This window comes from Coloeus monedula (assembly GCF_965178545.1).
Source record: "Coloeus monedula genome assembly, chromosome: Z".
NCBI lineage: Eukaryota > Metazoa > Chordata > Aves > Passeriformes > Corvidae > Coloeus > Coloeus monedula.
The window spans coordinates 70849362-70856739 of record NC_138822.1 but is presented as its reverse complement, the minus strand read 5'-3'; positions in this window follow the sequence as shown (position 1 = coordinate 70856739).

Here is a 7378-nt window from a genome sequence, read left to right as displayed (position 1 = left end):
CTTCAAATGCAGAACTGTTTCCTGGGATTTGTGCTTTTATTTAGTTTAATTCAAAATTATCTGTGTGTTTCATCATAGCCTTTGAGAAACTGTTGCAAAAGAAACATGGATCTCAATTAAAATTACAGAGTTTGATAAATGTAACTTGCATTCTTTTTTTGTTTTGTGTTTTCTGAGATGCAAGTAATCTGTGATGAGATTCTGCACAGAGGAAAGGATGTGGCCCAGCGTTAATCATGAGAGTAAATTTTAGCTATTTTATTTATACCTGGCTTCTGATAAGCAGCTTGTCTTTTGATAACAAGAGGGGACATGTTATCAAGCAAGCCTGCTTGCTTGGCTGCCTAGCTCTATAAAGTGCATATAGACAGAGTCTGTCTTGGTGGAATTAATCTGTGCCTCTGACCAACAAAACTAATTTTTGTGTAATTTTTAAGTCGAATGTAAATTGAACATTTCCGTGGCATTGGCAGCAAGGCCGTGGTTGGTAAGCACAGTTGGGCTATTTCTTGGTTCTGTTTGCTCTCTCTTTTTAAACAACAGTTCATGGATTTGTAGGAGAGGAGCGGTGCTCTGCGGTTGTGCCCAGCGGTGCCCATCCCGACTCCCAGTGAGGCTGGGCGAGAGCATGGTGTCCCCTCCTCACCCTAAGAGACGTGGAGGAAGGCTCTCCTCAAGACATAACTGCTACAGAGGGCTGTTCCCCCCGTTCCCTCTAACTTTCTTTCCAAGTGACGGAAGCCCACACTGGTGCCGGTGGAGTCCTTCGGGCCCCGTTCCCGCAGCACTTGGTCCTGCAGGAAGAAGGAAGGTTGCTAGGCTGTGGGAGTTCCTGGGGCCGTGCCGCCGGGAGGCGGGGAAATGGCGCGGCCGCCCGGCAGCCGCAAATGGCGGCGCCGGGCAGGGCCGGGCCGGCGGGGCGATGGCTGCGGTGGGATCCCGGGAAGAGCCGGCCTAGCGGGGCGATGCCCGCGGCCGAATCCCGGGAAGGGCCGGGCCGGCGGGACCCAGCGGAGCCGCGCGGAGGAGGCGGGAGCCGGCTCTGAGGGACCCGCCCTCCCCTCGTCGGGAGCTCAGCCAAGGGCCGGGGACTGCGGGCCGGCGGACGAGCCTCCTCTCCAGCCTCTGCCGACACTCCGCCGGAGGCGTTTTGCTAATTTCAGTAATACCTCGTCGCTGCTGCTTTACCATGTGTGTTGGTTTTCCTAGAGGAAGTACGCCGGCCAAGTGGAATCATGGAGACACTCCAAACTCATCTGGACCCGGTGCGGTCTCACCTGCTCCAGGTGATCTTGCCTTGGCAGGGGCTTGGGCCGGATGATCTCCAGAGACCCCTCCAACCCTCGGGATTCTGCGATTTTTCCCGAAGAGATTACGGGTGCAGCATCCCGCATCTTTATAATGCTGAGCTGTCTTTCGGTGTGAGCCCCGCGTTCCAGTTGTTACTTATATGCAGATTCTTTGAGGCATACCCGTGTTTTATCTGACACCTTCTCACACTTGGGACTAATTGGAGCAAAAAACATTTTGATTCAAAGAAATCTCATCCCGTGTTTGAGCTACAAAACACCCGACTAGTTCTGTGGGAGGAGCAGGGACACGGTGCAGTGTTTTCTAGGTGGGGTTGTTAATTCCTTGGACAGTGCAGTCTGTTCGACAACTTCAGAGCGGGAGGGACAGTCCCCGTCAGAGCAAACCTCTAGTTTCAGGACCTTCTCCTTTAAGGACATAGTCTGGCATCCCAGTTCATCTATACCAAGTAGGTGTGTTGGCATCATGAGTGCGCAGCTGTTCAGCCTGTTCAGGTGGTCCCAGCTCAGGGAAACTAAAAACTGGTGCTGGTTAACAAGAGAGAGAAGATTTTTCTCTCTGATATTTGTGTTTGTTCATGTGTATATTAAAAAACTGCACCTGAATTTAAGAAATATAATTCTATAGAAAAGGGTCCTAAATTACATATTTTTTTTCTTGCACTAGGTAATTGCTTTTAAAATATTTTGTCAGGTCTATAGCAGTTCCAGGGCCTGAGCAGTCTCATGAATGTAAATGAGCAAATAATTTGGTTGAATTTATTTATTTTTCCTGAACATTTTAATTTTATCGCCAAGTGCCTTGCATTCAATGATACTTGTTTTCTAAACAGTGCCTTATCCAACAAGTAAGAGGTCAGGACTAGCATTTTAATTAGTCCTAGACAGTCGATATGTTGGGAATCAGGAAATAAAATACTTGAATATGCCAGTTTTCCTATTCTTACAGTTGCTTGTTTGGAATCTTTTTAGAGTGTTTTGAAAATTGCAGCTCTGGGATATTTTAAAAATGTCCAGTTGTGGAGTCCTTAGCTTTTCCAGATGAAAAAAACAGTGATTTTATGAACTAACACAGGATATGCACTATTGCAAATATGAATAATTCATTATAACACATTCTGATGTACTGGTGCTGTTTTGAAGGCAATTAAATTGCGCTGGAAAAAAATTCGGTTGTTCATACTGCAACTACATTACAATAAACTGATGTGTTGGCCCTTCACTAAAAAGGAGTTTTATTTGGTTCCTGTAAGCTGAACTTCATGGCAGGATTTTCTGGACTTCACCACTGAGGAGATGCTCTGGAGTTGGGCCACTGCAAGTTCCCATTCAACGAGGCACTGACCCAAGGAGCTGCAGCATTGTGGCAGCTGTGGTGCTTTCTCTGGGGGAAGCACATATTACAGAGATGCTTGTAAGATACACACTGAAAAGGTGCTCTTTGTGGGAGGATTTGGGGTTGTTGCTCTTTTTTAGAGGCCAAGTTACAACTGGGGTGGAGGAACACAACAAAGGACAGCTCATGATTTTGAACCGTACTCACAAGTGATGAGATTAACTTAGAGCAGGAATATCACACAACTTTTTCATGGCCAGTGTTGGCCTCCAGTGTTGTTGCAAAGCCCTAGAAGTCGGGCATGTTTGCTTCTCTTCGTGATGTTTACTGTGAGTTGGGAAATAAAGTTCAACCTTTGAACTTCTTGGCTAGCACTGAGAAAATCTCCAGCATGTTCTGTGTGTTTAGAAGAAAGTAGTCCTTCATGCATAGACAGCCCTCTTTTAGGATGCTTGGTAGATATTATTTAGCTCAGCCTCTTAGCACTTTCTGTAAAGTACCTAAATGGCTTTTATTTTTCCCTTTTTAAAAAAATTGTTGGGTATTTTTTATGGTTACACAGACTAAATAACTGCAAGCAGTGGAACAGAAAATAGGCAGTAGTGGAACTGAAAATACTGTCCAGTTTTCTGGCTTTCTCTCCTGAAGCATAAAACCAGACTCTTCTCATTGCAAGGAAAACAAGTTATCAAGAAAGGTAACTCCAAAATAGAAATCAGTGTTTCCCTTGCTTGAAATACGAGAGGACTATATCTAATGTGGGAAGTATAGGGTAATACTCACTTTCTTATGTTAGTAAAATAAACACAAATTTACTCAGTACCCTTTAAAATTAATTGAAAAACACTGATATTTTCTAAGAAATTACATATTTCAGATAGTATCCAAGGATTTTCATTGCTTTAAGCATTAGTGCACTATCTGAGCCTCTCTTTTGGTTGCAAATTGGTATTTTAAGATTCAGGGAGATTTAGAGATTATACCAGTCTGGATATCTGCAATGAAATCATTGCAAGTACGTTCTGTGCTAGTGATAAATCTTGTTAATGCTGCATGGAGACAGATCAGCTCTGTGTGAGGAGGATTACAGGGATACATTTTCTGCTGGTTGTCTTGACAATCATAAATCCATGAAGCTGTACAGCAGTGCATTAATCTGTGCGTGCAGTTTAATCCAGTTTCCAAATAAGATCGTCAATTCTGAGCAGATAGATAACAGCTGGATTAAATTCTCTCTGTTCACTTTCCTGGAAATAGAGTCCAGCCAATAAATTTCCGATCTTATCAGATACATGGAGCAATTTCTTGTTGTAATGGCAGTGTATGACTTGCCTCAGTGTCCCAAGCCGCATATTTTTCAGGTGTTTATAATAAGTAATCAGTCTGAATTATGTCATTTATGTTTTAGAGATTGTATCAGACGTCTAAGGACTCTTTAGTCCCTCATTAAGATAATCTGGTTATTACACTGTGCAGCAATGTGTGCTGATACTATCAGGACTTTAAAGCTCTAATTGCAAAATAAGAATGTGTTTGATCTGGAGGGAACTTAGAAAACTTATTACTTGCAAGGCAATTAGAGTGTGCTTGAAAACTCACCTGTCTTTGAACAATTCAGGACAGCTACTACTGGTGTGACTTGATCCCTCTTTTATTATTTTGCAATTACGATATTATTATTTCTGTTGTATTTCCTGTAGCTCGCTGAAATGTACTTACGAACTTGCGTGTTTGAGAAAGCTCTCATGAAGTCAAGGTGAGCAGGTTCAGTTCACATGTGCAAGGTAGCCTCTTTGAGAGGCTGTGTTTGTGTAAAAGGACTGGCCTTCTCTACAGCAGGCCTGTAGATGGGGCATTTTTTTATACAGCACAGTTGAAAAAAATCCATTTTTCTTTCTCCACAGGACTGGACTGTACTGCCAGTTGTCTTCTCTGCCCTGGCAGGCCACCGTGAATTGAGCTAATTGCTGTCTGAGAGGGGCAGCATGGCACTGGGCTCGTAATTATAGAAGGAGAGTGTAACAGTGCTTCTCATTTTCAGTTTCATTTTTACACACAGTGAAGTGGTGTAAGTTTGGAGTTTTCTCTTTGGTTACGGGTTCCACAGAATCCTCATTTAGGAGCTTGGTTTTCCAGAACTCAGGTTGAAGAGTGTTTCTGCTTGTGCCCAGGTCTGGTCCAATAATCAGGAGGCACAAAATTTATGGTGTAGGACTGAGTCTGGGGCTTTGCTCTGAAATGAAGTTCCACTTCTCTGGCCAAGCATGGCATAATTGCACCAAAGGAGAGCTGATGACTGAGTAGTCAGTGTTTAATTCCCAGTGGCACATTTTCATTAGCAATTAATAGGAAAGTCTTGCTTTACTTATTGTCAGCAGTGTGCAAGGTTGTTTAAGCTACCAAAAAGCATGCCACAGAGCACAGAGATTTCAGTTTTCCAGGGATGTTCAGCCACTCTCAGTGAGGTGCTTCCCACTCTTGGCAAGAGCTTCTTAGAAAAGCAGTGAAGCATTTACCAACACCTTGCCCCAGTCTCGTAGCCTACAGCTGGTTGAGGTGTGGATGCATTGCAGAGCTTCACCACCACGCTAAACACAGACACTGCAGACCTTTGTGGCTGTACGTGTTGTATCCCTGTCTTGGAAGGGAGCACATTCAGCCTGCGTTTCCTTTACCGGTGCTGCTGCAGCAAGGGCAGAGGGCCGCTGCGCTCTCACCGTTAAGGGTTTGTGTTTGTAACTGGAACTGCGTTTCTGCAGGTGTCACCCAGAGGCTCGGGCTGCCCCTGGAGAGCTGTCCTGAGCCTGGGGACATCCATGACAGCTTGAAAAACGCTCAGATTCTGTAAGGATCAGATTTTGAAAAAACATCAAAGGAAAGTAGTTCAGAAGTAGTACTAGTGCAAAGTGTCAGCTCCTCTGCAGAATATCAGTGGCTTATTTTTATCTTAATTTGAAGTGTAATCAGCTCCATTTGGAGATTTCTCTTGACACTAGCTCATTTTTAATTAAGATTGACAACTTTTTGCAGAAGTAATGATTTTCAAAAGTATTTTATTTCAATATCTTTGTCCTTATTCTTCCTTGGGGTTTTGGTTTTTGGCTTTTTTTTTTTTTTTTTTAATCCCTCGTGCTTTTCTGTCCCAACCCCCTTTGGGCTGCTTGATATCACTTGAAACAGCTGATACCTTGCTAAGTAGAAAAAATTGAAATGCAGGTTTCCCTTAAGAATCAAAGAGCAGGAGCATCAGTAAGAGCTGGGTTTGGCCTTTTTCCCAGATGTGGATTGTATCATCCTCTTTGCTGGTTTTTGGCAACCTAGGATCCGATGACTATCTGAGATCCTGTTTGGTAGAAAAATGAAAGATTGAAGTTAAGAAATATCTGTAGCCCTACACATGACATGAAAATGTAGACATTAAGCAAAGTATAATGAATATATATGGGAATATAGATTGGAGTTGCTGAAACTCTGTATTTAACAAACACATTGAAACCGAGGCTTCATTGTAGCAATATAGATTGTTGCTAAACAATCACATTACTTTATTCAAGTGTCTTCCATAGAGCTGTGCCCATAAGCTTGATGCTGAGAAATTATTTATTAGCTTTCCTTCACATGAGGGTGTAATAGTTTCATACATAACTTTGTGTGTAAGTTGGTCCATGGATCTGCATCAGAGTCATTGAACTGCCCTCTCCAGCTTTCTAGAAATTTGCTTTAATGGTTTTCAAAGCATAGTTGTAGGATAGTTGAGCAGTGTTATTCTGTACGTTGAAAGACTGCATCTGAATCCCTTCTTCTGGATTCAGGATAGGGATTCAAACATACCACTAAGGTCTGAGTAAGTGCTCCAGTCATGAGACTACTTTGCAGAAGCTCTTTTGGCCTGCGTTCTGTTACTTTTGTTTGTTTTGTTTGAAAACATACGGAACTTGTTTTTGTCCAGATGTACCTGCTTCAGCTGATAGACACTGAAATGACAATTAATTTCAATACAGTTCCCCAGAAATTTTATCCTTCAGAAGTGTTTTGTGAAGTTTGGCAGCTTTAGCACTGGGAATTCGCTTTTGGTTTTGGTCTCCACTAATCCTCCCAGCAGTAAATACAGCATGGTGTATGAAAGGGATTTCAGGAATGTGAACAGGAGACGTCTGCCACAGCCTCTGGAGTTTTAAAGCTTATTTGGTCTCATGTTCTATTTGTACAGTGAAGTTTTACATCTGCTACTGTAATTTTCATCTGTGTAAGACATTCTGCCAATAGAGGGATTGACATATGCATTTCAATACAGAAGTGATACAGACATGCTCAAAAGATGTCTGTGTTTTGTCTGATTCTTGGAGTGCAAACACTAGGTCACCTAGTGAAACCACTGAGGAACAATGAAAAAATGCCTCTATTAACAGTATTTTTTCTGTCTTCCTTGACTTACTAAGTTAGAAATCAGAATTAAAAGAAAGTCCAAATTACTCTGAAATAATAATTGCATGAAAACTCTGTTAGAGTTGGAGTTCCCATATGGGTTGAAGGAAGGGAACTCAGCTTCATCAAGCTGTATGAGAAGTCCGTGTATAAAGTTTTTTTCATCTGATTCAGTAGTATTGCAAAACTTTTCAAAGCTCAGAATTCTGTCTTACATTTAGTGCTGTAATAAGAACTTCCAGAATTAGTAAATATATTGTTAAGACTCCTTTACATGATGAGAAATTCCATTGTTGGTACTAAAATA